At 46.3% G+C, this 19,351-nt stretch overlaps 11 non-coding genes and 1 pseudogene across 11 annotated transcripts; 4 read left to right on the forward strand and 8 right to left on the reverse strand.

The window, feature by feature from the left end:
* Positions 1-11,603: 11,603 nt before the first annotated feature.
* On the reverse strand, positions 11,604-11,767 carry LOC134998940 (U1 spliceosomal RNA). The gene has a single exon (XR_010201102.1). It is a non-coding gene; the product is annotated as a U1 spliceosomal RNA (small nuclear RNA).
* A 693-nt stretch (positions 11,768-12,460) lies between these two features.
* LOC134998391 (U1 spliceosomal RNA) lies at positions 12,461-12,602 on the reverse strand (annotated as a pseudogene).
* A 152-nt stretch (positions 12,603-12,754) lies between these two features.
* Positions 12,755-12,918, reverse strand: LOC134998949 (U1 spliceosomal RNA). Its single transcript, XR_010201110.1, has one exon. It is a non-coding gene; the product is annotated as a U1 spliceosomal RNA (small nuclear RNA).
* A 615-nt stretch (positions 12,919-13,533) lies between these two features.
* Positions 13,534-13,696, reverse strand: LOC134998372 (U1 spliceosomal RNA). The gene has a single exon (XR_010200653.1). It is a non-coding gene; the product is annotated as a U1 spliceosomal RNA (small nuclear RNA).
* Positions 13,697-13,848: 152 nt separating this feature from the next.
* Positions 13,849-14,012, reverse strand: LOC134999085 (U1 spliceosomal RNA). Its single transcript, XR_010201249.1, has one exon. It is a non-coding gene; the product is annotated as a U1 spliceosomal RNA (small nuclear RNA).
* Positions 14,013-14,683: 671 nt separating this feature from the next.
* On the reverse strand, positions 14,684-14,846 carry LOC134998480 (U1 spliceosomal RNA). The gene has a single exon (XR_010200713.1). It is a non-coding gene; the product is annotated as a U1 spliceosomal RNA (small nuclear RNA).
* A 152-nt stretch (positions 14,847-14,998) lies between these two features.
* Positions 14,999-15,162, reverse strand: LOC134998793 (U1 spliceosomal RNA). The gene has a single exon (XR_010200962.1). It is a non-coding gene; the product is annotated as a U1 spliceosomal RNA (small nuclear RNA).
* A 671-nt stretch (positions 15,163-15,833) lies between these two features.
* LOC134998340 (U1 spliceosomal RNA) lies at positions 15,834-15,996 on the reverse strand. Its single transcript, XR_010200624.1, has one exon. It is a non-coding gene; the product is annotated as a U1 spliceosomal RNA (small nuclear RNA).
* Positions 15,997-16,140: 144 nt separating this feature from the next.
* On the forward strand, positions 16,141-16,256 carry LOC134998657 (U5 spliceosomal RNA). Its single transcript, XR_010200827.1, has one exon. It is a non-coding gene; the product is annotated as a U5 spliceosomal RNA (small nuclear RNA).
* Positions 16,257-16,526: 270 nt separating this feature from the next.
* LOC134998642 (U5 spliceosomal RNA) lies at positions 16,527-16,642 on the forward strand. Its single transcript, XR_010200813.1, has one exon. It is a non-coding gene; the product is annotated as a U5 spliceosomal RNA (small nuclear RNA).
* A 286-nt stretch (positions 16,643-16,928) lies between these two features.
* LOC134998684 (U5 spliceosomal RNA) lies at positions 16,929-17,044 on the forward strand. The gene has a single exon (XR_010200854.1). It is a non-coding gene; the product is annotated as a U5 spliceosomal RNA (small nuclear RNA).
* A 274-nt stretch (positions 17,045-17,318) lies between these two features.
* LOC134998721 (U5 spliceosomal RNA) lies at positions 17,319-17,434 on the forward strand. Its single transcript, XR_010200892.1, has one exon. It is a non-coding gene; the product is annotated as a U5 spliceosomal RNA (small nuclear RNA).
* The last annotated feature ends 1,917 nt before the right edge of the window (positions 17,435-19,351 follow it).

The following is a 19,351-nucleotide window of genomic DNA, read 5'->3' on the forward strand; positions in this document are numbered from 1 at the left end:
TCGTTGAGTCAAAGTCTCTGGCTGTGGTCAGAACTTTGAAAATTTATGTCACCAGAACAGTTCAGATTAGGAAAACAGAGGCTCTGTTTGTCCTGTATGCTCCCAACAGGATTGGGTGTCCTGCTTCCATGTAGACCATTATGCGCTGGATCTGTGGTAAGATTCAGCATGCTCATTCCACGGCAGGATTGCCGTTACTGAATTAGGTGAAGACCCATTCTACTAGAAAGGTGGGTTCATCCTGGGCAGCTGGTCGGGGAGTCTCGGCATTGCAACTTTGCCGAGCAGCTATTTAGTAAACACTTTTGCTAAGTTTTACAAGTTTGATACCTTGGCTGATGATAACCTCAAGTTGGGTCATTCGGTGCTGCAGAGTCGTACGCACTCTCCCACCCGTTCAAGAGCTTTGGTATAACCCCATGGTTCTTAATGTGACCCCAGCATCCTCTAGGTCGTATGAGAAAATAGGATTTTAATACCTACCGGTAAATCCTTTTCTCTTAGTCCGTAGAGGATGCTGGGCACCCGTCCCAGTCCATACTGTGTCTGCAGTTATTACTTGTGGTTATACACATGTTGTGTTATGGTTCTGGTCAGCTTTTTGCTGCAATTGTTCATGCCGTTGGCTTGTGTTCTGTTGAATGCCACGTTCTGCGGCATGCTTAAGGTGTGAGCTGGTAAGATGCTCACCTTAGTTTAACAATAAATCCTTTCCTCGAAATGTCCGTCTCCCTGGGCACAGTTCCTATAACTGGAGTCTGGAGGAGGGGCATAGAGGGAGGAGCCAGTTCACACCCTTTGAAAGTCTTAAAGTGCCCATGTCTCTTGCGGATCCCGTCTATACCCCATGGTTCTTAATGTGACCCCAGCATCCTCTACGGACTAAGAGAAAAGGATGCCCTTGCGCACTATCCTGACTTCTCCTCCCGTCTGCTTACTTTGTGCCTTCCAACGCACAATGCGAACTACAGGTGGTTGTTCAGCCTCTCACTAAGCCCTTTCTGGCAAATTTGAAGCCTACAGTATAACCACCTTTACTTTTCAATAATCTGTTCAGAAGAGGTGTTTGTAGAACGGTGTTTTATTATTCAGTAAAGGGATCACAGATATGATGCGTTGATTTGATGTACAATACGATATGATGATATGTGATAATGAGGTAAAACTGTTAATGAAACAAGAATATGCAATTATGATATGCATGTGAAAAGCAAAATGGATATACACAAGTACATATAACATAGGCTGTGCAAACATGTGATTACATGTGCGAGTATAAACTACAGTGCAGCTAACATTACTCACTGGCTAAACAGGTTGAGATGAGACATTTAATATACAAACTCACCATCGAATGCTATATGAGAGTTGGACCCATGTAAAGCATGACTGTCTGGGACCATGAGGGAAGTAGAAAGGCTGATCCCAGCTTCTTCATCCCAGAATGCATTGCAAGACTGGCTACAAGAGGCTATGAGGGTCAAATTAATTGATGGGACTGACCACTAGATGGGGCAATAATACAACTTTCTGTAGTAAAAGTAATCAGATCTACACAAAGCAAATGCTGAAGGCATGACACTCCCCGTCTGGTATCACTGGTACCATATTTTAAACTCTAAACAGATAACAATAAGAATAGTTCAGTCACTGGTCTGAGGAACAACTTAGTCTCTCCTCGCTTACAGATCTTGACCTCAACCTTACGAACCTTCCCATCCTTGCTTGGGAACGTCTTGGTGACAAGACTTAAAGGCCATTCGTTGCGTTGTGACTGGCAATCTCTGACGAGCACAATGTCACCTGGTTTTAAGTTGGGTTTGGCAACTTGCCACTTGCTCCTTGACTGCAGGGTAGAAAGGTATTGTCTTTTCCATCTGTCCCAAAGGGTGTTTGCAAGGCTTTGAACTTGTCTCCATTGACGTTTGAACAGGTCTTTGGTATTGAATTCTCCAGGAGGAGCATAGGTAATCTCGGTCTTCTGTGTAAGAAGAGTGGCCGGAGTAAGTAGAAGTGGGTCTTCTGGGTCATTAGACACTGAAGTCAATGGTCTTCCGTTGACAATAGCTGAGACTTCAGCCATGAAGGTTGTTAAGCTCTCGTGAGTAAGTCTTGCAGTTCCCACTTGCAAGAATATGGAATCAAGGATTCTGCGTATCATGCCGATCATCCTTTCCCAGGCACCTCCCATATGAGAAGAATGAGGCGGGTTGAAGGTCCATGTACAACCTTGCTCACTGAGATATCTCTCTATGCTTTTAGTGTCAATGTTCGAATTAATTTGTAATTCTTTGGCTGCTCCAATGAAGTTGGTACCTCTGTCGGACCGGATGTGTTTTACTGGGCCACGGATAGCAATGAAGCGTCTAAAGGCATTGATGAAGCTTGAAGTGTCCATTGATTCTATAACTTCGATGTGAACAGCTCTGATGCTCATACAAGTGAATACAACCGCCCAGCGCTTGCTGTTCGCATTCGCACCTCTAGTATGTCGTGTGATGACAGTCCATGGACCAAATACATCAAGACCAACATTGGAGAAAGGAGGGTCTGTACTAAGTCTGTCTGTTGGAAGATTAGCCATCTTCTGAGTTTGGGAAGTACCACGAAGTCTACGGCAAATGATACATTTGAAGATTGTGCTGCTTACACACCTTTTCGCTCCAATAATCCAGAACCCAGCTGATCGTAGAGCTCCTTCGGTAAACAATCGTCCTTGGTGTTTGACTTCGTTGTGATAGTGTTGCACAATTAAAGAAGCTATGTGGTGACTCCCAGGAATGATTAAAGGATTTTTCTCATTTGTCTCCAAGTTTGCTTCTTGAAGACGGCCTCCTACTCTCAATAAATGATTTTCATCAAGAAAAGGGTCTAGCTTTTTTAAGGTGCTGTCTTTGGGAATAGGATTTCCACTGTTAATGCAGTCGATCTCTCCGGAAAAGATTTGGTGCTGCACAACACGGATGATAAGGTTCTTGGATCGTTGTGTTTCTTCTGGTGCGTAAACATTTTGACAGTGGTGCCAACCTTTACATCCATTCACACTTACAGATGCGTTGCGTTTAAATGAATGGACTATGTGAGTTAAGCAGGTAATGGCTCTGACAAGTGATTTCCAAGTTGAAAATCTTTGGAATCTGTGAGGCTGAAGTTGACAATCTGAAGTTACGGTATGGATTGTAGTTATTTGTGGACGAATTTCAACATCTGAGTCTGCGTCTACTAGCTTGAATATGCTACTTTCAGGATTGTTCGAATCTGCCTTGTACAGGAATTCAGGTCCTCTGAGCCATGTAGTGTCTTTGAGGATACTGGCTGGGACAGCTCTTGTAGCGTGATCTGCTGGATTGTGAGCAGTAGATACATAGTGCCACTGTTTTGGATTGGTGGATCTTCTGATTCTTAGCACACGATTGCTGACATAAACATGGAACCGTCTGGTCTCGTTGCATATGTAGCCTAATACTACCTTACTGTCTGTGTAGAAATCTGCTTCAGAGAGTCCAATTGGTAACTCAGATGAAATGAGCTCAGCTAATTCTACAGCTAGTACTGCAGCACAAAGTTCAAGTCTGGGCACTGTGTGTTCTGGACGTGGAGCTAACTTTGCTTTGCCCATGACAAATCCAATATGACATTGTCCCTTGATGTCCATGGTCTTAAGATATGCAACTGCAGCAATTGCTTGGGTTGAGGCATCAGAGAATACACATAGTCTCTGGTTTTGTACTGCTGTAGAAGGCACGGGGGCATATGGACGTGTAATGCGGAGGTTGGTTAAGGTAGATAGAGAATCTTTCCACTCTTGCCACAAGTTTCTTTTCTGGGGAGGCAGTGGGGCATCCCAGTCAATTGACTCACAGGTTAGGTCTCTGAGCAAAGCTTTACCTTGGATAGTGACAGGAGCTGCAAATCCTAAGGGGTCGTACAAGCTGTTTAGAGTAGAGAGAACACCTCTGCGAGTGAAGGGTCTTTCTTCGCTGTTTACTTGGAAGGTAAAGGTGTCAGATTTTAAGTCCCACAAGAGTCCAAGGCTACGTTGAGCTGGTGGGGAATCGGTTCCTAAATCCAAGTCTCTTAAATCGCTGGTATGATCTTGGGAAGGGAAGGCTTCCATCACTACTTTGCTGTTGGAAGCTATTTTGTGAAGCCTCAGGTTTGAACAAGCAAGCATTTCCTGAGCTCTTTTGACGAGGCTGATTGCTGTCTCGGCTGTTGGCATAGATTTTAGGCAGTCATCCACGTAGAAGTCTTTATCTACAAGTTGTCTAACATCAGAACCATACTCTAGCTCACCCTCTTGAGCTGAACGTCTGAGTCCATAGATGGCAACTGCAGGTGAAGGGCTGTTACCAAAGATGTGTACCTTCATGCGATACTCCGTGATGTCTTTTGAGGGGTCATTGTCTCTGAACCAGAAGAATCTTAGGAAATTCCTGTCTTTTTCTCTCACAAGAAAGCAATGAAACATTTGTTGAATGTCAGCTGTGAAGGCAATAGAGTCTTTTCGGAAACGGATGAGTACTCCTAGGAGTTTGTTGTTAAGGTCTGGTCCTGTCAGGAGTACGTCATTTAAAGAAACACCTTCAAACTGGGCACTGGAATTGAACACCACTCTTATCTGACCTGGTTTCTTCGGGTGATATACTCCGAACATTGGCAGGTACCAGCATTCTTCTGTGTCTTTAAGAATGGGAGCTATCTCGGCGTGACCATTCTCAAATATTTTAGCCATAAAGGAGAAGAAATTATCTTTCATCTCTGGTTTCCTGTGAAAGTTGTGTTTAAGTGAAGAGAAGCGTTTGAGTACTTGTTCTCTGTCATTAGGAAGGCGTTGTCTGGGTGTTCTAAAGGGTAGAGGAGCAACCCAGCTGTTGGCATCATCCTTGACTAGTCCTTTCTCCATTATTTCCAAGAATAGTTTGTCCTCTATGGACATTGCCACCTGGTCATCCTTCTTTGTTCTCTGGAAGACTGCGTGTCCCAGATGATCTTGATAGTTGTCACAGATATGGTTGTCACTAGTTGAGTCTATGAAGGTACAGTGTGGTAATTCCTTTATGAGGAAATGGTTATGACATGGCTGGAATAGAGAAGGGCGTCCATTTTCTAAAGTACAGGTAAGCATGCTGTTGACAGAATCTGGTTTATGCACATCTCCAAGACATACTTCTCCTATTATTACCCATCCCAGATCCAGTCTTTGAGCGTAAGGTGCGTTATGTGGACCATTAATCTGACTTCTGGCTTTGTGGACTTGTAGGATATCCCTCCCAATGAGTAGATTTATTTGGGCATGTGGATCCAGTTCTGGTATCAGATGTGCTATGCGTTTCAAATGTGTATGGTGTTTAGCTACATCTGGTGTAGGAATCTCACTCCTATTGTCTGGAATCTCGTCACACTCTGTGATAGTTGGTAAAGAGAGACATGTCTTCCCATCCAAGGACTCAATTTGATAGCCAGTTGCTCTCCTTCCTGTTGTCTCAAAACTCCCTGCGCAGGATCTTAAGGAGTAAGGAGTGCTGGGTCCTTTAACATTAAAGGTCTCAAAGAAGATTGATCTGGCTAGAGACCTGTTACTTTGGTCATCTAGGATTGCATAAAGTTTAACGGCTTTGTCTGGATGGCCTTTGGGGTAAACTTTGACTAAACATATTTTGGAGCAGGATCTACCGCTAATGGCATCTTTGCAGACTTCGGTACATTGTGAAGTTATTTCTGGTGTGACTGCAACAGTGTCTTTTTGTTCTACACTGTGCTCCCCGCCATGCTCTGTATCGGTATAACTGTGTTGCAAAGCCCATGGGGGAGGACCAGGGTGTAGAGCGGTATTGTGGTCTGTGCTGTGGCATTCTGTGCAGTTAGCACTAACCTTGCAGTCCTTGGCGAGGTGTGATGTGGAGGAACAGCACTTGTAGCAGATCCTATTCTCCTTTAAGAAGGCTTTGCGGTTCTCCAGGGACTTTTCTCTGAAGGTTCTGCATTTCAGGAGAGGATGCGGTTTGTGATGCAGAGGACATTGCTTGGCTGGATCTTTGTCTGTGGTCTCTTGGCGATTAAAGCTGGTAGACCTGCGGAAAGAATCTGAATAATGCACATTAGTCTTGTGAACTGCAACTGATGTTTTGCGGGGGTTAGGTACCATAGGTGCAGTATTTGTCAAGGTAAAGGCAAAACTAGGATCATTCCTGGTCATAGCTTGCTGGTGTACAAAGTCCACGAAAACTGAGAATGGTGGAAATTGCACTTTGTTCTGCCGCTTATATTTGGAGCCATGGTTGATCCATTGTTCCTGCAGATTATACGGTAGTTTCTGCACTATAGGGTTAACGCCTCTGGCTGTGTCAAGGAAGGCAAGTCCTGGTAAATCTCCCTCACATTTAGCTACTTGAAGTTCTTTTAGTAAGTCACTTAGTTCTCTGAGTCTCTGATAGCCTTTGTTGGGTAACCTGGGGAAATCGTCTATTCTTTTGAACAGAGCACTCTCTATTATCTCTGGTGAGCCATAGCACTCATTAAGTCTATCCCAGATCATCCTAAGTCCATTCTCAGGGTGGTTAATGTTAATCACTCTTATCCTTCTAGCATGTTCTGCAGATTCATTCCCAAGCCATTTAATTAAGAGGTCTATCTCTTCACTATGTGAAAGGTCTATTCCTCTGATAGCGTTTTGAAAAGAGGACTGCCAGGCTCTGAAGTTCTCAGGGCGATCATTGAACTTTGAAATACTAATCGTGACTAATTCACGGCGGGTGAGAAATTTAGCAAAGTCTAATGTGTCCTGATTGGCTCTTGGAGATGTCGGTACATTAACACGGTAGGTATATGGTGTGTAGTCATACCTGTTAGTGTTGTCTGGTTCCCGACGGTTGGTATCACACCGCTTCTGTGTGAAGTAGGCTGTGTCTTTCTTGGAGTTTGCAGATTCAGACATCTGAGGTGGGGAAGAGTTGTCCCTCATAGGTTCACAGTGTCTAGGATTCTCTTGCTTGCAAATGTGTGGTCTGTTGTCCACTGGTGGTGGCGCTGTAGAGTGTACTTGATTTGTTTGCATGAGGTCTGAATGCGTACCTTGTAAAGATGGAGGGTTGCTACTCCTTTTTGAGACTTGACGTACGTATTCTGATGTGCGTTGCAGTGAATCCTGAGATCCATTCTCTGTGTCAAGTACATTGGTTCTTCTTATATCAGGGAGTTCTGCAGTCTCCAAGATTTCTGCTTCAGCTATGGCAGCCGCTGCCTCCTTCTCTGCAGCGAGCTTCTCGCCGATTGCTTCTAAGCGTTTGCTCTCGATTTTTAATTGCATCTCCTGCTCGGCAAAGTTAGCCCTTACTTTTGCGGCTTCCGCTTTTGCACGTGCCATGATGGCTGCATTACTGACAGACAAGGATTTGGAGGAACCAGAGACTTGGGACCTTGTTTTGTATGAGGATATCGTTTTCTGTGACATGGTGATCTGGTAGAGATGTTTGATTGTGTAGAGACTGCTGTAATGCTGTCTGCAAGTAACTGTTCAGACTGGTCGCAGATCTCTGAGGAGTCAGTATCTTTGAACTGTTATGAAGCTGCTTGACTGTGAAGAGACTGTTGTGTTGCCTTATAAGCGTGGCTGCACTGACTTGTACAGGTTTCTGTGTAGTCAAATGGCGGTACTCCTATTGCTGAGCTGCCATAGTTGGTAGACTGTATAGAAACTGTGTGGCTGTCATATGCAGATAGCTGTGGCTGGCAGTGTAACGGCTCTGTAAGTCAGTATATGTCCCCACTGCTGACAGGCAATGATTTACTGACGGAGTCAGTGTTAGAGAGTCCATCTGCTTGTAGCATTCGATGTTTTACTGTTCAGCCTCTCACTAAGCCCTTTCTGGCAAATTTGAAGCCTACAGTATAACCACCTTTACTTTTCAATAATCTGTTCAGAAGAGGTGTTTGTAGAACGGTGTTTTATTATTCAGTAAAGGGATCACAGATATGATGCGTTGATTTGATGTACAATACGATATGATGATATGTGATAATGAGGTAAAACTGTTAATGAAACAAGAATATGCAATTATGATATGCATGTGAAAAGCAAAATGGATATACACAAGTACATATAACATAGGCTGTGCAAACATGTGATTACATGTGCAAGTATAAACTACAGTGCAGCTAACATTACTCACTGGCTAAACAGGTTGAGATGAGACATTTAATATACAAACTCACCATCGAATGCTATATGAGAGTTGGACCCATGTAAAGCATGACTGTCTGGGACCATGAGGGAAGTAGAAAGGCTGATCCCAGCTTCTTCATCCCAGAATGCATTGCAAGACTGGCTACAAGAGGCTATGAGGGTCAAATTAATTGATGGGACTGACCACTAGATGGGGCAATAATACAACTTTCTGTAGTAAAAGTAATCAGATCTACACAAAGCAAATGCTGAAGGCATGACAGTGGTGCTGCAGGGCCCACACCCTTTTACTTGCCTTACAGAACAGCTCTGGAGCTGTTACAGTGCCCAGCTGCTGCAAGAAATCAGCTTGAATGCTTCAGGGGATGGGGCATGGCCAACATGAGCCCCACACCAAAGGAGGGTGGGGGTGTTTAATGCGAACTAGGGGTCATCCAAGCACCGCAAAAGGCCGCCATGCCCTGCATGCCCCTTTTCTCTTTTCATATGCAGATGAGGGTTCCAGCCAACTTTGGCCCACTGCTTGGATGACATCACCGTATGCAAATCCGTCTTCTGCAGACCTTCCCCCTGGAATGCTTGTACTAGTTGTTGCATATGGTTTGATATTTGATGGTGCTTCAATATTAGGCAGCCTTCCACCCTCCCATGTTCATCTGAACAGATGTGGTCTCCCTGCAGTTGTTGTCCCCAGACGAGAGTTCCCTTGTGCGTCCTCAGTTGAATCTCCTTAACTTGACGGGGGAGGGGCTGCCCGAGCAGCCACCCTCCCCAGCCCTATCCCAACTCATACTTATTTTGCATATGAGATCTCTTGATCATGAAGATTGTTCTCACAGGGTGAGGTTCATCCATTATATTTTAAAATAGGAAGGTACAAATTACATATTTGAATTGCATCTATGTGCTGGATTCAAATATCCCCCCCCCCTTCCTTTCTCAATTGTGCCCGTCAGCAGCTATTCTAAGGTTGCTGCCAATGGGTGTGACACATTAATTTCTTCTGTGGGGTACACTGGACTCCACAAGGATTCACATTGGGGTGTAGAGTAGGATCTTGATCTGAGGCACCAACCGGCTCAAAGCTTTTGACTGTTCCCAAGATGCTCAGCGCATCCTCCTCTATAACCCCGCTTCCATGAACAGGGAGCTCAGTTTGTAGTTGGTGCCTTCAGTAGCAGGCCACTTAACAGGGGCCTGCCTCAGGCAGCCTAATCTTAGCTATTAATTTTGACAAGAAAAGAAGAACTTGTTTTATGAGAATCTACAAGGGCTGCAGCAGGCTAGGTCTAATAGACATCTTTACTGCAGCTTCATCACTCCCAGCGGCGCTGTATACTCCCGTGCCCTGGTTGCTGGGTCACTGCAGCGGAGGCTCCAGTTTCTTCCTAAGGTCAGTCACACACACACCGCCCTTCCGGATCACGAGGCCGCTGATGAAGGGGATCGTGGCCGTAGGGGGTGGACCGTGTGCGCACTGGCGTGGACACTGATTACTGGGCAGCCGCTCCACTAGCCACCAGGTACAGTTAAGGAGCACAGGTCTGGGAGTTTTACTCCTATATTATCCCAATTTTGTACTGCCCGCAGCGCATTGTGATAGGTAATAGGGCCTGATTCAGGTTGGATTGCAATCACAATAAGCGATCCAACTGCAAAAATTGCTAAGAGCATACGCATGTGCCTGCATTTTCTGCGGCACCCCGCAGAGAATGCGATCGCCTCTGCCTGTCAATCGGGGCGGGGGGGGGAGAGGGGGGTCAACAACACTCCATTTCCAAGTCAGGGATGGAGCGGTGCGGGGGCAAGGCTTCAAAATGGGGTCTGCAGCGGAGGAGACACAGGGGGCGTGGTCACAGCGGCTGTATGACATCACATTCAGCCGCTGTGATCACAAAAATGGTGGCGGCTTCCTGCGCGCACATACAGTCTGCACCAGCAGGAGGCTACACCATTTTTTATGATCACGCTGAACTGCAGTGCGACTGCAATTACAGCATGGTCAAGAATGGAGGCGTCATGCTGGGTGGCCATGCCCTGTCACTGTGCAGGAGCCAGCACCGCACACACACTAGTCCCCGGGTGCAGCCCCCAACCCCCGGGACACCCGGAGCAACAAAATGTAGATTCAGGCCACCAGGCCACGCCCCTACCTATGAAACCATGCCTCCTTTTTACCATTGCACTGCTTATCTGCACGCACTGCATTACAATCTACCTCGCCACCTCTCTGGGTGTCACCAGTGATAGTGACACCTCTGCCATGCTTGTAGCAGCTGGTCCTAAGATCTACGCCTCAAGCCCTGAGTGTTTGCCCTTGTGACTTGTTGATCATCATAGCGAAGCAGATGCTTACAGAAAACTGCAGGGGCTTAGATTGAAAATAAAAAAATTGATGGGTATAAGGTAGAGAGGAGCGGGTTCGGTTCTCCGAGAACCGAATTCCCGACGAACTCCACGTGGTTTACACTGGTCCGAGGCAGGCTCAGTTGTTCCCGCCTGACTCGGAAAACCTGAACAAGGGAAAATGTCATCATCCCGCTGTCGGATTCTCGCGAGATTCGGATTCCATATAAAGAGCTGCGCGTTGCCGCCATTTTTACTCGTGCATTGAAGAGAGAGCGGAGAGGACGTGGCTATGTTCTCTCAGTGGAAATCTCAATATCAGTGCTCAGTATCAGTGGTTACTTATTGCTGCTCAGTAATACTAGTAGTGTGTCTCTCCTGCTCAGTGTCAGTTCTCAGTAGTATCCTCATCAGTGCTCAGTATCACTGCTCATTGTCTTGTGCTGCATTGTGGTGCTCAGCATACTACAGTACATTACTAATAGTCCAGTGCTGCATCTTGCTGCTCAGTGTCAGTTCTAGTATCCTCATCAGTGCTCACTATCACTGCTCATTACATTGTGGTGTTCTGTATACTACAGTAACATAGTAATATAGTAACATATAGTAACATAGTTTTTGAGGTTGAATAGAGGCAAATTGCCCATCGTGTTCAACCTGTTTTAAGTTGTGATGATTCTACATACTTGCTGAATAATGTTTTATGACTAGTTAGCTACTATAACTCATGTTACCCCCGGATTAACCATGTTGATATTTTAAGTATTATAACCTTGGATAGCTTTTTCATTCAGAAATGTATCCATTCCTTTTTTAAATCCAATTACAGAGTCCGCCATTACCACCTTCCCTGGCAGGGAATTCCACATCCTGATTGCCCTAACAGTGAAGATCATAGTATCTCACCTGGCAGGTAAGTAGGAGTTGGGCTAGAGCTGTGGAGGATTGCTACTCGGGCACCCCCTGTCAAGTGAAGGAGATTCAACTGAGGCAGCACAAGGGAACTCTCGAAAGAAGAACAAGGCTAGAGGAAGATCTGAGACAAAGAAATCTGACTTTTACCAGAGCTGACCAGAGGAAAGCACAAACACAGTCCCCCACTACCACAAATAATGCAGTCGAGTTTCCCACATTTGGGGAAATCACAGGGGTCAGCATACCCAGAGTGCAATGAATGAACCTCACCATGGGAGAACAATCTTCATGACCATGGTATCGCCTATGCAAAATAAGTATGATTTGGGATAGGGCTGAGGAGGGCCGCTGCTCAGGCACATCTCTGTCAAGTAAAGGAGATTCAACTGAGGCAACACAAGGGACCTCTCATCTGGGGACAACAACTGCAGGGAGAACACATATTTTCAGATGAACATGGGAGGGCAGAAGGCTGCCTAATACTGAAGCACCCCCAAACAACAAACCAAATGCAACAACTAGTAAAAGCATTCCTGGGAGAAGGTCTGCAGAAGACGGATTTGCATACGGTGATGTCATCCAAGCAGTGGGCCAAAGTTGGCTGGAACCCTCATCTGCATATGAAAAGAGAATAAGGGTTATGCAGGGAATGGCGGCCTTTTGCGGCGCTTGGATGACCCCTAGTTCTCATTAAACACCTCCATTCTCCTTCGGTGTGGGGCTCATGTTGGCTATGCCCCAGCCCCTGAAGTATTCAAGCTGATTTCTTGCAGCAGCTGGGCACTGTAACAGCTCCAGAGCTGCTCTGTAAGGCAAGTAAAAGGGTGTGGGCCCTGCAGCACTACCTGTAGTTCGCATTGTGCGTTGGAAGGCACAAAGTAAGCAGACGGGAGAAGTCAGGATAGTGCGCAAGGGCATAGAAGGGAGCGGCTCAAGAAAAGAGAAGTGGAAACAGGCAGCAAACTAGGCTGGAGAGAGACCTGAGACAAAGAGATCTAAATTATACGAGAGCCGACCAGGGGAAACACAAATTATGCAGTCAAGTGTCCCACATTTGGGGAAATCGCAGGAGCAGCACACCCAGAGTGCAATGGGTGAGCCTTGCCCTGGGAGAAGCACCTTCATGATCATAGTATCTCACCTGGCAGGTAAGTAGGAGTTGGGCTAGAGCTGGGGAGGGTTGCTGCTCGGGTACCCCCCTGTCAAGTGAAGGAGATCCAACTGAGGCAGCACAAGGGAACTCTCGAAAGAAGAACAAGGCTAGAGGAAAATCTGAGACAAAGAAATCTGACTTTTACCAGAGCTGACCAGAGGAAAGCACAAACACAGTCCCCCACTACCACAAATAATGCAGTCGAGTTTCCCACATTTGGGGAAATCACAGGGATCAGCATACCCAAAATGCAATGAATGAACCTCACCCTCGGAGAACAATCTTCATGACCATGGTATCTCCTATGCAAAATAACTATGATTTGGGATAGGGCTGGGGAGGGCCGCTGCTCAGGCACATCTCTGTCAAGTAAAGGAGATTCAACTGAGGCAGCACAAGGGAACTCCCATCTGGGGACAACAACTGCAGGGAGAACACATATTTTCAGATGAACATGGGAGGGCAGAAGGCTGCCTAATACTGAAGCACCCCCAAACAACAAACCAAATGCAACAACTAGTACAAGCATTCCTGGGGGAAGTTCTGCAGAAGACGGATTTGCATACGGTGATGTCATCCAAGCAGTGGGCCAAAGTTGGCTGGAACCCTCATCTGCATATGAAAAGAGAAAAGGGGTATGCAGGGCATGGCGGCCTTTTGCGGCGCTTGGATGACCCTTAGTTCGCATTAAACACCCCCACCCTCCTTCGGTGTGGGGCTCATGTTGGCTATGCCCCAGCCCCTGAAGCATTCAAGCTGATTTCTTGCAGCAGCTGGGCACTGTAACAGCTCCAGAGCTGCTCTGTACGGCAAGTAAAAGGGTGTGGGCCCTGCAGCACTACCTGTAGTTTGCATTGTGCATTGGAAGGCACTTAAGAATAGAGAAGTGGAAACAGACAGCAAACTAGGCTGGAGAGAGACCTGAGACAAAGAGATCTGAATTATACGAGAGCCGACCAGGGGAAACACAAATTATGCAGTCAAGTTTCCCACATTTGGGGAAATCGCAGGAGCAGCACACCCAGAGTGCAATGGGTGAGCCTTGCCCTGGGAGAAGCACCTACGTGATCATAGTATCTCACCTGGCAGGTAAGTAGGAGTTGGGCTAGAGCTGGGGAGGGTCGCTGCTCGGGTACCCCCCTGTCAAGTGAAGGAGATCCAACTGAGGCAGCACAAGGGAATTCTCGAAAGAAGAACAAGGCTAGAGGAAGATCTGAGACAAAGAAATCTGACTTTTACCTGAGCTGACCAGAGGAAAACACAAACACAGTCCCCCACTACCACAAATAATGCTGTCGAGTTTCACACATTTGGGGAAATCACAGGGGTCAGCATACCCAGAATGCAATGAATGAACCTCACACTGGGAGAATAATCTTCATGACCATGGTATCTCCTATGCAAAATAAGTATGATTTGGGATAGGGCTGGGGAGGGCCGCTGCTCAGGCACATCTCTGTCAAGTAAAGGAGATTCAACTGAGGCAGCATAAGGGAACTCTCATCTGGGGACAACAACTGCAGGGAGAACACATATTTTCAGATGAACATGGGAGGGCAGAAGGCTGCCTAATACTGAAGCACCCCCAAACAACAAACCAAATGCAACAACTAGTGCAAGCATTCCTTGGGGAAGGCCTGCAGCAGATGGATTTGCATATGGTGATGTCATCCAAGCAGTGGGTCAAAGTTGGCTTCAACCCTCGTCTGCATATGAAAAAGAGAAAAGGGGCGTGCAGGGCATGGCGGCCTTTTGCGGCGCTTGGATGACCCCTAGTTCGCATTAAACACCTCCTACTCCTTTGGTGTGGGGCTCATGTTGGCTATGCCCCAGCCCCTGAAGCATTCAAGCTGATTTCTTGCAGTAGCTGGGCACTGTAACAGCTCCAGAGCTGCTCTGTACGGCAAGTAAAAGGGTGTGGGCCCTGCAGCACTACCTGTAGTTTGCATTGTGCATTGGAAGGCACAAAGTAAGCAGACGGGAGAAGTAAGGATAGTGCGCAAGGCCATAGAATGGAGCGGCTTAAGAAAAGAGAAGTGGAAACAGACAGCAAACTAGGCTGGAGAGAGACCTGAGACAAAGAGATCTGAATTATACGAGAGCCGACCAGGGGAAACACAAATTATGCAGTCAAGTTTCCCACATTTGGGGAAATCGCAGGGGCAGCACATCCAGAGTGCAATGGGTGAGCCTTGCCCTGGGAGAAGCACCTTCATGATTATAGTATCTCACCTGGCAGGTAAGTAGAAGTTGGGCTAGAGCTGGGGAGGGTCGCTGCTCGGGCACCCCCCTGTCAAGTGAAGGAGAACCAACTGAGGCAGCACAAGGGAACTCTCGAAAGAAGAACAAGGCTAGAGGAAGAACTGAAACAAAGAAATCTGACTTTTAAAAGAGCTGACCAGAGGAAAGCACAAACACAGTCCCCCACTACCACAAATAATGCAGTTGAGTTTCCCACATTTGGGGAAATCACAGGGGTCAGCATACCCAGAATGCAATGAATGAACCTCACCCTGGGAGAACAATCTTCAAGACCATGGTCTCTCCTATGCAAAATAAGTATGATTTGGGATAGGGCTGGGGAGGGCTGCTGCTCAGGCACATCTCTGTCAAGTAAAGGAGATTCAACTGAGGCAGCACAAGGGAACTCTCATCTGGGGACAACAACTGCAGGGAGAACACATATTTTCAGATGAACATGGGAGGGCAGAAGGCTGCCTAATACTGAAGCACCCCCAAACAACAAACCAAATGCAACAACTAGTGCAAGCATTCCTGGGGGAAGGCCTGCAGCAGATGGATTTGCATATGGTGATGCCATCCAAGCAGTGGGTCAAAGTTGGCTTCAACCCTCGTCTGCATATGAAAAGAGAAAAGGGGCGTGCAGGGCATGGCGGCCTTTTGCGGCGCTTGGATGACCCCTAGTTCGCATTACACACCTCCACCCTCCTTCGGTGTGGGGCTCATGTTGGCTATGCCCCAGCCCCTGAAGCATTCAAGCTGATTTCTTGCAGCAGCTGGGCACTGTAACTGCTCCAGAGCTGCTCTGTAAGGCAAGTAAAAGGGTGTGGGCCCTGCAGCACTACCTGTAGTTTGCATTGTGCGTTGGAAGGCACGAAGTAAGCAGACGGGAGAAGTCAGGATAGTGCGCAAGGGCATAGAAGGGAGCGGCTCAAGAAAAGAGAAGTGGAAACAGACAGCAAACTAGGCTGGAGAGAGACCTGAGACAAAGAGATCTGAATTATACGAGAGCCGACCAGGGGAAACACAAATTATGCAGTCAAGTTTCCCACATTTGGGGAAATCGCAGAAGCAGCACACCCAGAGTGCAATGGGTGAGCCTTGCCCTGGGAGAAGCACCTTCATGATCATAGTATCTCACCTGGCAGGTAAGTAGGAGTTGGGCTAGAGCTGGGGAGGGTCGCTGCTCGAGCATCCCCCTGTCAAGTAAAGGAGATTCAACTGAGGCAGCACAAGGGAACTCTCATCTGGGGACAACAACTGCAGGGAGAACACATATTTTCAGATAAAAATCTTGGTCATGCTCTGGTTTCTCTTCAGAACGAACAAATCTTTCGCCTTTTACTAAAGATTTCCGTGGAGAGGAGCAAAACCGAGTTTTATCTCAATTTTTGCATGCCCCATCTTTTTGGGGTTTCTTTTATCGGTTTAAAGATAGAATGAGTGTGCTTTAATGTAAGCTCATTTGCATAGAAATGACAGTAAATGTTTGTTTCTTTTCAAACAGAACTTTCTTGACCATGCTACTTGCTTGAAAGATCTGGGAGCACATGGAATACAGTACAAACCATGCTTATAGCAAGGAGAAGACAGGTGAGAAATCTGCTTTCTTTCAAATTGGGCGCTCACTTTGATCTGAATGAGGACTGCTGGCACGGCACTCAGGCGACAGGTGGAATCTTGGTCATGCTCTGGTTTCTCTTCAGAACGAACAAATCTTTCGCCTTTTACTAAAGATTTCCGTGGAGAGGAGCAAAACTGAGTTTTATCTCAATTTTTGCATGCCCCATATTATTGGGGTTTCTTTTATCGGATTAAAGACAGAACGAGTGTGCTTTCTTGTTAGCTTTAATGTAAGTTTATTTGCATAACAATGACAATAAATGTCTGTTTCTTTTCAAGCAGAACTTTCTTGACCATACTAATTGCTTGAAAGATCTGGGAGCACATGAAAAAGAGTACAAACCATGCTTATAGCAAGGGGAAGCCTGGTGAGAAATCTGCTTTCTTTCTTTCAAATTGGGTGCTCACTTTGAGCTGAATGAGGACTGCTGGCATGGCACTCAGGCGACAGGTGGAATCTTGGTCATGCTCTGGTTTCTCTTCAGAACGAACAAATCTTTCGCCTTTTACTAAAGATTTCCGTGGAGAGGAGCAAAACTGAGTTTTATCTAAATTTTTGCATGCCCCGTCTTATTGGGGTTTCTTTTATCAGTTTAAAGATAGAACGAGTGTGCTTTAATGTAAGCTCATTTGCGTAGAAATGACAGTAAATGTTTGTTTCTTTTCAAACAGAACTTTCTTGACTATACTAATTGCTTGAAAGATCTGGGAGAACATGGAAAAGAGTACAAACCATGTTTATAGCAAGGGGAAGCCTGGTGAGAAATCTGCTTTCTTTCATTCAAATTGGGTGCTCACTTTGAGCTGAATGAGAACTGCTGGCATGGCACTCAGGCGACAGGTGGAATCTTGGTCATGCTCTGGTTTCTCTTCAGAACTAACAAATATTTCGCCTTTTATTAAAGATTTCCGTGGAGAGGAGCAAAACTGAGTTTTATCTCAATTTTTGCATGCCCCATATTATTGGGGTTTCTTTTATCAGTTTAAAGACAGAACGAGTGTGCTTTCTTGTTAGCTTTAATGTAAGTTTATTTGCATAACAATGACAGTAAATGTTTGTTTCTTTTCAAACAGAACTTTCTTGACCATGCTACTTGCTTGAAAGATCTGGGAGCACATGGAAAACAGTACAAACCATGCAGTATCACAAGAAGATAGAGCAGAATTGAGGACACGTCAACAATTTCTGCCGAAGGTGGTTCATCTTTCCACATGGTGCCTTTGGCCACTGACACCTTCGTTGAGTCAAAGTCTCTGGCTGTGGTCAGAACTTTGAAAATTTATGTCACCAGAACGGTTCAGATTAGGAAAACAGAGGCTCTGTTTGTCCTGTATGCTCCCAACATGATTGGGTGTCCTGCTTCCATGCAGACCATTATGCGCTGGATCTGTGGTAAGATTCAGCATGCTCATTCCACGGCAGGATTGCCGTTACTGAATTAGGTGAAGACCCATTCTACTAGAAAGGTGGGTTCATCCTGGGCAGCTGGTCGGGGAGTCTCGGCATTGCAACTTTGCCGAGCAGCTATTTAGTAAACACTTTTGCTAAGTTTTACAAGTTTGATACCTTGGCTGATGATAACCTCAAGTTGGGTCATTCGGTGCTGCAGAGTCGTACGCACTCTCCCACCCGTTCAAGAGCTTTGGTATAACCCCATGGTTCTTAATGTGACCCCAGCATCCTCTAGGTCGTATGAGAAAATAGGATTTTAATACCTACCGGTAAATCCTTTTCTCTTAGTACGTAGAGGATGCTGGGCACCCGTCCCAGTCCATACTGTGTCTGCAGTTATTACTTGTGGTTATACACATGTTGTGTTACGGTTCTGGTCAGCTTTTTGCTGCAATTGTTCATGCCGTTGGCTTGTGTTCTGTTGAATGCCACGTTCTGCGGCATGCTTAAGGTGTGAGCTGGTAAGATGCTCACCTTAGTTTAACAATAAATCCTTTCCTCGAAATGTCCGTCTCCCTGGGCACAGTTCCTATAACTGGAGTCTGGAGGAGGGGCATAGAGGGAGGAGCCAGTTCACACCCTTTGAAAGTCTTAAAGTGCCCATGTCTCTTGCGGATCCCGTCTATACCCCATGGTTCTTAATGTGACCCCAGCATCCTCTACGGACTAAGAGAAAAGGATGCCCTTGTGTACTATCCTGACTTCTCCTCCCGTCTGCTTACTTTGTGCCTTCCAACGCACAATGCGAACTACAGGTGGTGCTGCAGGGCCCACACCCTTTTACTTGCCTTACAGAGCAGCTCTGGAGCTGTTACAGTGCCCAGCTGCTGCAAGAAATCAGCATGAATGCTTCAGGGGATGGGGCATGGCCAACATGAGCCCCACACCAAAGGAGGGTGGGGGTGTTTAATGCGAACTAGGGGTCATCCAAGCACTGCAAAAGGCCGCCATGCCCTGCATGCCCCTTTTCTCTTTTTATATGCAGATGAGAGTTCCAGCCAACTTTGGCCCACTGCTTGGATGACATCACCGTATGCAAATCCGTCTGCTGCAGACCTTCCCCCAGGAATGCTTGTACTAGTTGTTGGATATGGTTTGATATTTGATGGTGCTTCAGTATTAGGCAGCCTTCCGCCCTCCCATGTTCATCTGAAAAGATGTGGTCTCCCTGCAGTTGTTGTCCCCAGACGAGAGTTCCCTTGTGCTTCCTCAGTTGAATCTCCTTAACTTGACGGGGGAGGGGCTGCCCGAGCTGCCACCCTCCCCAGCCCTATCCCAACTCATACTTATTTTACATATTAGATCTCTTGATCATGAAGATTGTTCTCACAGGGTGAGGTTCATCCATTATATTTTAAAATAGGAAGGTACAAATTACATATTTGAATTGCATCTATGTGCTGGATTCAAATGTCCCCCCCCCCCTTCCTTTCTC

This window comes from Pseudophryne corroboree, unplaced genomic scaffold, assembly GCF_028390025.1.
Source record: "Pseudophryne corroboree isolate aPseCor3 unplaced genomic scaffold, aPseCor3.hap2 scaffold_149, whole genome shotgun sequence".
Classification (NCBI taxonomy): Eukaryota; Metazoa; Chordata; class Amphibia; order Anura; family Myobatrachidae; genus Pseudophryne; species Pseudophryne corroboree.